The sequence below is a fragment of the Lygodium microphyllum genome, chromosome 14 (assembly GCF_053477565.2).
Source record: "Lygodium microphyllum isolate KBCC chromosome 14, Lygodium_microphyllum_v1.1.10, whole genome shotgun sequence".
Taxonomy (NCBI): Eukaryota; Viridiplantae; Streptophyta; class Polypodiopsida; order Schizaeales; family Lygodiaceae; genus Lygodium; species Lygodium microphyllum.
In genome coordinates, this window is record NC_141148.1 from 148,004,054 (window position 1) to 148,017,115 (window position 13,062).

Below are 13,062 nucleotides of genomic sequence, written 5' to 3' on the forward strand. Positions count from 1 at the left end.
CAAAAGCATGGCACAGGAGGAAATCTAAGAGAAACTCTAGGTCTCAAGGAAAGAAACCAGACATGACTGTTCGAAGGAAAGAGCCCCAGCCTAGCATGCTAAATAGACAGATGTCATACGTAGCCATTGAGCAGGCACAAAAATCGTTAGTGCCTAAGGAGCCTTTGATTCCCCAAGGGGAGAACAAGCATCATAGGCACAACATTGCTCAAGGCAAGGCTGATCGCTCAACAAAGCAAAGGGCACAATCGTCTAGTAACCTCGAGCAGATCATTCAGCGAGTGCCAAGTCCACCTAAGAGTCATGGATCTCCTACATCCTCTTTTTTCAAAAGGACACAGGAAGCACAACAGCGCTTGTCAAGGGAAACGGCTCAATTCCAATCTCTATCTCCATCTAAGTTTCCAAATGTTCAAGAGGTGGGACATGACGCCATCTGTAGCTCTCGACTCAAGGATATGCATGAGAAACCTAATGTGACTAAATCAACTCATGCTCGATCTACACATATGAGTGCTCAAAGGCCAACAAAAGACATGACCACTTCTGATCGCCCTAGGGACTTGACACCGCAATCCACCAAGGGTAGCCAGCCCGCTCAACTAGCTGCTACTACTTCCAATCAGGGATCACAGCAGTCACAGCCCTCGGCCGTGACAATACCCTATGTGGAACGTGTCCTTAGAAGTTCACCTGTGGAGGAGGTGTTGCAACCAAATCCCTCGGCAACTCAAGCACTTTCAAAGTGCCTAAAGCCTAGGACGGAGGAGTCAAACGCAAGGGAGTTGGTTGAAAAGCTAGACTCTTCGAAAAGGGCGGCAGTTGTGCCCTCACAACCAGGCAAGGCTATTCAGCAAACCACGGCTATGTCTCATAAGGACACACTAGAGAAGGGAAATGCTGAGGCCCGACCAAGCACATCAACGGTTGATATAGCCCAGGGTCCTGAGTCGTCGAGAGAGGCACCTTCATTGACCAAGAAAAAGAGGAGAAAGCAGAGAAAACAGCAACAGTTGCAGGTGGTTGTGGACCCCAAGAACATTGAGACGAAGGGCACTGGAGAGCTGATGAATAAAGCATCGAGTCCATCCACCAATGAACCCACTGATGCCTCTCCTAATAGCGGTGAAACCCCAGACACATCCGTGTGTTCTGAGAAACCAAAGCAACCGTTGCCATCAACAGTTGCTTGCAACACTCTATCCACTGACAATAGAACTCACATTGATCAATCAAGAGTGGATACAACGCTGTCACAACAGGGTGACAAATCTATACCAGTCACATCCGAGAAGAACCATGACGAAATAACAGCAAAACCTCAGGAGAAACGTGAGAACCCCAAGAGCATAAGAAAACCTAGCGTGGACCAATCTTGTTTATCTAGGCCTGAGCCCCCAGCCATGCTAAAGCCTAAGGAAACTCTTAGAACTTTGCATGATATAGCAACCAAGCAAGCCCTCGTGGAACATAGAAGTGTCGCAAAATGCTTAACTGAGTTGGAGGCTAAGCTCAAGGTGGTCGCGCGTGTCTACGTTCTTGCGGACATGGACACGATCCCCAAGGAGCAGCTTGGAGATTACTTGACCTTTCCTCTATCATGGGAAGAACAAGAACATCTTAACTGGCACTACGACAGGCTCCTACATGAACATATGCGACTCATCCCTGACGAGGAGGCTGACGAACTGCGCTTAACTGTCACGTTTAATGAAGTGATCTGCTGACCGAATCTTGTAGACATAGAGCTACTAAAGCAACTGTCAGCAGGCCAGAGTCAATTTGAGCAGCGTTGGTGCGAAAGCCGCGTTGTAATGGCCAAACTAGGGGCTCAGATCATGACGGTCTCAGAAGAGCGATTGGCCAAATGGCGGTCTTAAAGAGACCCAACCTACGTGGCACCAACTTCCCTTCGAGTGCTCACTAACATTCGAGGTGCAGACTTGGCTGGGACTAGGCTACATGGCCCTTTGATTGATAAGGTTCTCACCGAGGAGGAGTTACATATTGCCAGTAGACTCGGTCAAGGTTCCATGCTACTCGACGTGGCAAAATATCTATCAGTATTAAGTCAGCTGCCACGAATACTAGATGCGTGTGCCACGCTCCGGTACAACCCCGAGTTCTACACTTGGTTCTTATCCTCGTGATGTGACATGGATTCATAGATATGTATATAAATAAACACTGATTTTTGTGTCATCATGTATAAACAATATCAACACACACAAGCAATGATAGTCAAGCGCAGGGAGAAGAGTCGGGTTTGACAGGCTAAGTCCTCCTCACATCACACTTTTAAAAGTCGTGTGATCAGCCCCACCTCCAAGTGAAGGGCATGCAACCCATATTGCCGCCATAGGAGGCCTTGACCAACAACTCTGATGGTGTAGACAGGGTGTAGTCCCTTACTATACACCTTCTTCCCTTTTTGGTCTATCCTCCTGAGGATGTACCCTGTCCCACTCCACGACAACCAGTCCACGCGACTTAGCATAAACTAATATCCGCTAATGACTGGAGACAACACGAACATCAGCATGGGGACCGTTCCCCTACAACAAACACCGCATGCCTCACCCCTCCCCTTCTTGTCATATGCGCTTCATAAACCGCACTAAAATCCCTTCCGTGCAAACAATTGTATCCTGTATCAAGGCCTAAACCCTTGGATTGCATCTTGCAGGTTTCCTTTTGCAGTGGAACGCATGGAAAATCATGGGGATCTAGCATGCAAAGACGCTCTTCGCAGAAGGTGGGAGCATGTGGCACGCGCTCCTCCACCGGAGCGCTATGTGCCCACCATCAAGAGGTATGCCAAGAAGCGGGGCCCTAAGCGACATTGCCCAGGGCGAAGGTCGAAGAACCCTCGAGTCAAGAAAGTCAAGACTCGAAACCCGCAACAGGCCGCAACACTAGTGTATGCACTCCCAGCTCCCGCTCGGGCCCCAGACGCTCAAAGGCAGAAAGGGCAGCCCGGGAAAGAGAAGAATTTAATGAACTATTTAAAGATATTCTGGAGACGGTAGCGGGCTGGGATTACACCATTCATATCCCGGTCGACATGTTCCCTGCTCACGCCCGCGGGAGCCCCACACCAGCAGAGCCCCAATCACCTGGCCAACCAGACTCGCCCCGCCTTGTACAAATCGAGTAGCCCATGATGCATAAAGGGCTTATCAAATGATAACTGGCCATAACTTTTTGTTTTAAATGGTTAAGTGTTCCCGACTTGTTAAGTGTCGACATGTTCCTGACTTGGATGAACTTATCATATCTGCGTTTAATATATGCTACGTCTTTAGCAAAAGAAAAAGCTAATCACGCGCAGGTGATAAATGTTTAGTCAACACCATAGAATTCAAATAAGTGATGTCTCCTTGCATTGCACTGGTTTATTATAGTTGCGGCATACACAATGCATATGCTCTTATGAAGCGACAAGTGGATGCATGATAATACAGGTCCTAGTGCGAAAATGTTCAATGCCCAAATCACCGCAACACCCACAACCCCACATCGAGCCGCGGCAAAGCCACGCTGCCGAAAGCACCCTTGCCAACCGCCCACATTGCATGGCCCGCAAAACATTCCTGGGCCACGCCCCCTTTCTGGGTCAAGCTCTATAGTTGGCTCACGGCAGTCGTTACCTCAATTATACCCACATCGCATGTGCCGCAAGGAGGGTTGCAATATCTCAAGTGTATCTCTCCCTTTCGCCAACTGCTTCTCTAACAACAACGAGGCTAGGGCACCATCATCATTGTACTATTCATTTTTTGAGCAAAGTGGTAGTGAACCTCAATGTGTTTTGTCCTAGCATGAAACACTGGATTCCTAGCTAACTGTATGTTGCTCATGTTGTCACAATAAATGACAACTAGACCATCTACTTGCACATCCAAATCACCTAATAACTTTTGCAACCATACCACCTCACATGCTGCCATAGCAACACCTTTGTACTCAGCCTCTGTACTCGATAAAGCAATTGTAGGTTGCTTTTTCTACTCCATGTAACTACTGCACTACCAAGGGAAAACATGAATCCACTTGTAGATCTTCTGTCTGACATGCTTCTAGCCCAATCTGCATCTTTGTATCCAAAGACATGCATGTCCTTACCTGCCTCATAAAAAAATCCATAATGTAAAGTGGACTTCACATACCTCAATATATGTCTAACTGCATCCAAATGAGGCTTTCTAGGCATCTGCATAAACTGACTGACAAGATCAATAGCATAGCTCAAGTCTGGCCTTGTGATAGTCATGTAAATCAAACTCCCTACTATCCTCCTAAACATAGTAGGGTCTTCTATCTCATCTCTAACATCAGCACTCAGCTTCACATTTTGCTATTTTGCTCCAATGGTACTGAAAGAGGCTTACATGCTGTCATACCATACTTGGATAACATATCCAAGCCCTACTGCCTTTGGGATAGCCATATACCATCATCACATATCTAATCACCTCAATACCAAGAAAGTATCTCAATTCGCCAAAATCTTTCATCTCAAACTTCTTCTTCAAGAAATCATTAACTTCAGTAATCCCATTGTCACTGTCACTTATAATAATCAAGTCCTCCATATAGATGACTATGATGATCAACCCTGCATCTCCCTTTCTCACATAAAGTGAGTGATCAGCAATCAGAAATACAAAATCCAATATTGACAAGATACTCTCCATTCTTGTCAGACCATGCTCTAGGTGCTTGCTTTAGCCCATAGAGCGCCTTCTTTAACCTGCACACATATATGGGATGCTCTAAATCCTCATAACATGTTGGCTACTCCATATACACTTCTTCTTGCAATTCACCATGCAAGAAGACATTCTTAACATCCATTTGTTGCAAACTCCAACCTTTGGCTACTGCCAATTCAATCACACATCTAACAGTTTTCATCCTAGCAACTGGATTAAATGTCTCTTCATAATCTATGCCATATGTTTGAGCATAGCCTTTTCCAACCAGCCTAGCTTTATACTTGCTAATTGAACCATCTGCATTATGCTTGACTTTGTAAACCCACTTACTGCCAATAGCTTTCTTACCCTTAGGTAAGGGTACCAAATCCCAAGTCTTATTGGCTTCTAATGTAGCTTCTCCTCATCCATTGTTGCATCCTAATGAGCATGACCAACAACATCCTCAAAAGAAGTGGGCTCAACATCCTCAACTAGTTTCACCATATAAGCATAATGGTGAGTTGCATAACCTTCAAAACCAAATCTTTTAACAGTGTATCTGACTCTGCTAGATCTGCATACCACCGGATCACTCAATGGATCCTTTTCATTACTATGAGCTCTCTGTACACCTCGTGTCCTGATGACTGAAAGAATGCCAAGCTCATCATCCAAACTCTCCGAACCACTAGAATCTCCGTAAAATCCCAAATGACTGGTAGATGCATCATTACTATCCAACACTTTCTTCTTTCCTTTGTCCTTCCCTGCAACACTTATAGATCCACTTGAAGATGTGGGACTACTCCTTAGTCTCCTAGACCAAGGGCTCACTGTGGGTATAGTACGAGATGATGTTTCTGGTCCACTAAGACTCTGTGATTTTTGTTTTTCTTTTTGCGCATAGCTGTCCTGATCATTATCATCATCTAATACATCACCAGTAGGTGCATACGAGTTGGCTCATCTGGGATATGAACATATGCAACACATCCAAATACCTTCAAGTGCAATACATCAGGCTTCTTGCCAGTAAAGCACTCTTCAGGAGTCATCCCATGAACTGCAGCCGTGGGAGTTTTGTTCATAATATAGATAGCAGTATGGACAACCTCAGACCAAAAATGTTTGGGCATATTCTTTTCAGCCATTAATGCTCGTGTAACTTCTACAATATGCCTATTTTTTCTTTTTGCAATACCATTTTGCTGTGGATTATACCTGCAAGTAAATTGTCTCTTTATCCCATGAGTCCTCAAGAAGCCACTGAACTCATTAGAGAGGTACTCTCCCCCTCCATCTGATCTCAAGCACTTCACTTTTAAGCCTATTTCTGTTTCAACAACTGTCTTAAAAGATTTGAAGTGCTCAAATACATCACTCTTTTCCTTCATGAAATATACCCATAGCTTCCTTGAACAGTCATCAATAAATGTGACAAACTATTTGTTGCCACCAAGAGATACATTCTGTGTAGGCCCCCAAACATCTGTATGTACTACAAGTATATTTCTTCTCACTTTTCTATCATGCGAGAAGGGTTTTCTCGCCTACTTACCAAACTGGCATGCTTCACAGACTTTATGCAATTCTACAACTCTAAAAGAAGGCAACCCTGTAACCAATCCTCTAGACTGCATTAATTTCAGCCTTTGCACATTTGCATGTCCAATACGTTTATGCCATATTTCAATATCTGCAACTACTCCTTTTCCTTTAGCATACATAGCAGCATCCATTACAGGAATTTCAGCATCTAAAGTGAACATTCGGCCAACTCTACTTCCTTTGGCGACCAACTTGCACTTATCATTAAAGTCTTCTACAAAACAACCTTTTGCATTGAATCGAACCTGCAACCCCTGCTCTACCATTTGGCCAACAGACACTAGATTCTTTGTAATTAATGGCACATGTAATACATATGTTAGACTCTTTGTCTGGCCATCATACAAGGACAAGGGAACGTTTCCAATTTGTGAAATTGGGTGGCATGAATCATCACCCGTCTACACATAACCTGGGTTTTGTAAGTTCTGCATCTCTCCAAACCATTCAACGTGACTGGTCATATGATTAGATGCACCTGAATCGACATACCATACATCATCATGTGTCCCCTTTCCTGTAACTGCATTCATCATATGCTGCATAACAAACAGATGCTCATTTTTGTCTTCATTCTGTTGTGAAGACGATGCATAGTTTCCTTGCTGCAATTTACCACTGTGAATATCATTCTTCTTTGCATAGCAATGGGCTGCGATATGGTCTGTTTTGCCACAATAATGGCAAACAATAGCAGAATTTCCAGAACCTCTATTCTGCCATCCACCTCTTCCTCTAGAGCTCCCCCTGCCTCTAAAGTTTTCTCTATCTCCAGAAACTTGCATTTCACCAAACTGTTGATCGAACTTGTTTTGTTGGTTATCGCCAGCACGTCCCATACTGGTGTGCAGATCGGTCGCAGATAGCTCATGTGGTGAATCCCTGAAGGTCCCCAAGAACAATGAACTCTACCTTTTTGCACAAAAAACAATGTAAAAGCATGCACGATAAGAGGCAAGAGACAGATTGGGTTCAATCTCCCCCATGCCTTGTGTGAGCGCTTCACAAAGCATGTATTTTATGTATATTTCCAATCTTCATGCTCAATAATAGCCCAATTTACAAAAATATGACAAGCTTTTAGCTTTTGAGTTTGCTTTCTACAAAAATAGGAAAATAAAGCTAATGGACGGTGCCCATAGAGTCTGGCACGCCCAATCTCAATGTCCAAATAGAAATAACATATCCGGGCGCATAGGCGCATACAAAATAATAATCAATAATCAATGTCTCAATAGACATAACAAAATATAGGCGTGGCGCCTATCAAAATATAGTCCAAAGGTCGAATACTCGCTAAACTCCAATGCTTTCCTCCGCCACTGCTACTATCTCTACACATCAACTGAAGCATTCACAATCGTTAGTAAAATAATACAATTAAACTGACAAAAGTGAATACCTAGCAGTCTTCAGCTATATAAATAAATCAACTGGTTAGAAATAAATCCTAACCTTAATTTATTACGAGTGCGCACTCTAAACTCATAAACGTTTATTAATTTAATATGCATTTTGCGGAATCACCCGCTATGGAATCACCCATGTACACACTAAATTAATGAAACGCCCGAAAAGGACAGGCATCCCCATCAACTTCTCGCACAAAGAATCCTCTTTGTGTATGAGCCCCGGTCATCTAAGTTTACGGAATCCACCGTAAAACCTCACGGAATCCACCGTGGAATATGCCTCCTGGCATCACATACCACGGCCTCTCGAAGAGGATCTACCACGTCCCCTTCCTGAACTCGAGTAAAATGCTTGGACTTATTCACCATTTCTTTAAGATGAATCACCCTGCATATTGATCTCTTCAGTAATCATGAGAGAGATCAGTTCATCAAAATCTGGAAATGGCTTCCATACATATACTGAAGTAACAAATAATTTCCATGCCTTCTCATTGTTAAGGCCACTCAGAGTGGATGAAACCAAATCATCATCATCCAGCATTGCATCAATCATTGCTAAAGCATCTGCAATACTCCTCACCTTCAACACATACTCATTGACAGACATTTTTCCTTTCTTCAAGGCATTCAACTCTTTCTTGAGTTGAATCTTTCATGCCTTTGTATTTACTGAAAACATGCTCTCAAAAATTGTCCAAGCTACATGTGAAGTTTCTGCATTCCTGATATGTCCCAACATAGTATTATCAATGATTGCAAATAGCTAGTACATCACCTTTTTATCTTTCACATTCCACTCTTTCCATGCTTTTAACTCATCTACAGTCGGAGGGATACCCAGCTCTAGCTCATTTTCTTCACTTGAAACAAACTCATAAAGGCCCTTTCCAATGAGGAAGTTCGTTGTCGTAAAGTTCATGCAAGGGCTGCAGAACACGGGGTTCAAGGTACAGCAAGAAATAAAGACTAACAAGAAGATCTCAATAACACAATATTTGATGCCAAGTTCATTATATTGTTTGTCAAATGAGTTACAAGAAGTTCATGTTCAGAATAAACTGAAGTTTCTCTTAGTCAGCATTGCATCTAAGTGAAAGTATCACTTTGTTTACATTCAGATGTATGATGTCATTTACTTTGAACGGAATAATGAGCATTAACTTATAATCCAATCAAGCATGTCCTTTAGTGCAGTGAACCTTCTGTTGTTCCACACATATGATTTCAGATGCTTTCAGAGATTTTCTATCAAATTCAGATCACAACAGCAGCAGGTACATCAGACCAGCAGAAACTTTCAGCAATCCAACTCCTGTTTTTGAGCATCAAGGGTTCTCAATTGGGATTGTTTATGCATAAGAATAGTCATTCCCTGTTTTCTAGCATAACCTCTTGAAGACACCCATAGCCACTGTTTGTCTCATATCAGGAGCAACAAAAATTGACCAAAGAACCATCCACATAAGCATGGCTGCCAAAAATGCATACGAGATTTTTGCTGCTTCAGGAAGTTCCCATAGAAGCTTCACAGCTTTACGAAGTACCAACATGGAAAATGGAAGCCTGTCCATGACAGACATGACATACAAAAACTGCAATAGTGCACCCACAGCACATGCAATTTCCTAGAATATTTCTCCAATCCAGAAACATCAGATACCAATAGCAGCCAGGTATGTGGTAATGCTGTGAATTGCAAGTTTCATCATCTGGTTTCCTTTGTAATAAAGAAACAACAACCAATCCCTTACAATGAACGCTCCAATTGCACCAGCAGTGCCATATATCGGCCAAAACTGTTCGGTTTTGCCTCCATTTGTGCTCCGGTGGGTAAACTTATCCAAGTTGAACCGGTCAGGTTTTCCTGAATCTGTTAAGCCCAAGCACTCCCAAGACTAATCCGAGAACAATCAGATGGAGTGCAAAGACTGCCAGCCAGAAAACATCCCTCCAATGTCTAATTGGTTCTGGTTCTCTCACCAAAGGGGATGGGATGCTACAGCTATCACTTGTATTCTGATCCTCATCGGTTGCAACGTCTTCAAGTGCAGGGACAACAAAGACAGGTGTGCCAAAATGCTCCACCACAGATACGCTCTGCATATCCTTTCAGTTTCGGGCAACAAATTCACCATGGATTTATCTTTCAATTCACCTTAGGCCTCCCCTGTGGCTACTGATGGACTGCAGCAACAACGGCTCCGGCAGCGACATGTGGACTGAGTCATGAATTTGGGTCTGGTGAATTCAAATAGATGCATCAAGAAGGAAGGAAGCCCAAGCTCTACGACAGCAATTACACGCCGAGGATGCAATGGCCTTTCTGGATCGGTCTACAAAAGGAAAGTGGGTTAATAGATTGAACCCCTTTGAGACCATGCTGTCCCGTCCCAAAACAGCGATTAGAAAACCAATTTTAGCATGAGTCCAGCAGTGTCTTTCCACCAGTAAAAAAAACCCAAGAAGCTTTTGTGCTTTTGAGGAATCTTAAAATTCCTAATACAAGAGAACTACTCCACTGCACATCTGCTTGCTCAAGTGCCTTCGCAATTGTCATCACCACCATAATCTTCATTTCATCCAGAAGCTCCAGGACCATTTTAACTCTGTTTGCTTTGGCAAAGCCATTAATGACGATTTCAAAGGTCACCCTGTTTGGCGTCATATGCATGTCCTGCATCATTTCTTAAAGATCATCATTGAAATTATCAGCTTGATAATGTCCTTTGGCATCAGTTTTTCATATTTTTCTAATACACACACATCATCCATCCAAACAAAATCATACGCATGCACTAAGGAAATATATACATTGGATGCGGATTATCAAAATGCATCACACAAACAATGAATCACACGTAGAAATTAACACAAATGCACAACAAAAGAAATGGAGGTGTATACGACTCGGATGCGCAGCAACACGACATCCACCCCCTCTAAACCTGCGCATCCTCCGGATGTGCCAGCTATCCAGGATCATTCAACTCCACAAACAGGTCAAGTCCATCTTCTGTTTCTAGTAGATCTGTTTCTCCATCAGCTTCATCATCTATGTTCTCTGTCTCTTCTGCTTGTCTTCCTTCTACCTGCTCTTCTTCTGTCAACGCTTCAAGTGCATATTCCTCATCTTCTCTTCTCTTGAAAATCTTGACTCATTTTCCAGCAATAGGCACCCTCAATACTGTTCCATCTAATTCAGCCAGCTCATAGGTACCATTGTCAAAAACTTGCCTCACTTCATACGGTCCAAACCATCTTTGAACCATTTTTCTCATGCTACTATGCTGAATTTCTAGACTACTGTCGTAGACTAGAACCCAATCTCCTTCTTTTATGGCTCTAGGCCTCAAGCGATGCCTTAAATCAAACCTATCCTTGTTTCTGAGACGGGCTGCCTTCAAACGATCAACTGCTAGCTGCACATCTTCTGTCCTTCTCTCTAGTTGACGAATCCGAAGGGCTAACAGCTCTTCCCTTGATAAATTCTCATGCCACGGAAGAACACTCCAAGTGAGAGCACAAATTTCAGTAGGCATGACAGGTTTTTGCCCATACATCAACTCCGCAGGCATGTATCCAGTAGTCACACTATGTGTAGAGCGATCAGCCCACAATGCAAAAGGTAGTAATCTCGGCCAATCTCCAATCCGACCTCTACAAGCTTTTGCTAATGCTTTAACTATTGGCGGATGTCCTCTTTCACTTTTGCCATTTCCCTCTGGATTCTAGGCAGTAGTAAGAGCCAATTTAATCCCAAGCCGTGAGAAGAATTCTCTAGCTTCATCTGCATCTAGCTCTCCACGATCAGCTGTAATCTTGCCTATACATCCATACCTGCAAAATACTTCTTCCAATAAGAATTTACATACTGTAGTGGTGGTCTTCGTCCGCAACGGTCTACCTTCAACATAGTTTGTAAGATCCTCCCTAGCCAAGACAAGATATCTCATCTGCCAAAGTCCCACTAGCAAAGTAACCAAGTCTACCACCCACTTATCATGCATACATAGTGGATAAGTCGGATGCAACTCATCACGATGTCGCACTAAAGAGTAAAGCTGGCAGTCCCTGCAAGTCTCCACAAAATGAGAAACATCTTTATACATCCCTTTCCACCAGTATCTTTCTTTGATTTTCTCATAAGTAGCCCACACACCTCTATGTCCAGCCCATGAGCTCTCATGAAACTCTCGCATAATCTGTATCTGCATCGCTACATCACAAACTACTCTCAAGGGCAAGCCTCCTCTCTTTCTTGGATACTTCCAAAGAAAACCATCTTTCAAGAAATACCCATAAGCCTTCCTCCTGATTTTCTTGAATTCATCATCTGTCCAATCAGCTCTTCGAGTCAATGAACTTAGATACTGTCCAATTTGCAGCCACTCGCCAACATAAAGTTCTTCAATAAAGGCTTCAACAGAAGATACATGACAATCATGAACAAGGACAAAAGCAACAAACTCTGTCTCATCATCTTCTGCAAGCATTGACTCCTCATCCTCGTATTTCGCTCTAGATAGCATGTCTGCAACTGGATTATCTTTTCCTGCTATGTGTCGAAATTCTGGATTCAATGATTTGATATAGGCAATCCACCGAAGCATCACTATATCTGGAGTCGAGCAACTAGTAATCATGCCAAGCAAAGGCAAACAATCTGTTTCCACAACAACTGAAGCTCCAATAAAATACCCTTTGTCACACTTCAGTGCAGTGACTACTCCCCACAACTCTCTTTTGATCTGCGGATATCTCCTCTGTCGCTCATTAAGAACTTTAGCTCCAAAGCGGATAGCATACCTATTTCCATCAGCATCATCCTGTCCAACAGCCCAACCTATGCCGATAGGGCTAGTATCAACTGTCAACATGATCGGCCGTCCACACTAATAATCCGCCTTGCGTAGAGTAGGAGCCGATTGCAACAGCTTCTTGAGCTTACGCATGGCTTTTGAATGCTTCTCATCCCAATGAAATTTTTGCCCCTTTCGAAGCAGCTGATAGAGAACATCTGCTATATGAGCAAAATGAGGAATCCAAATCATGTAAAATACACAAGCTCCCACAAATCTCCGCACCTCTGAAGTAGTCGAGCAATACTCTGCAATCCTGTTTATGGCATCCACCTTTGCAGGAGAAGGCTTTCTGCCATAATATCCAACCATATGCCCAACTATGATGACTTCATTAACACCAAAGACAGATTTCAGCCCTGAAAGTGTCAAATTTACCTCCTCTAATCGTGTCAATATTTGCTCACAAGCAATCAAGTGGTCAGCCACAAACTGTCTACATCCACGCAAATCAAGACTTTCATTCTTTTCTTCCTCTGC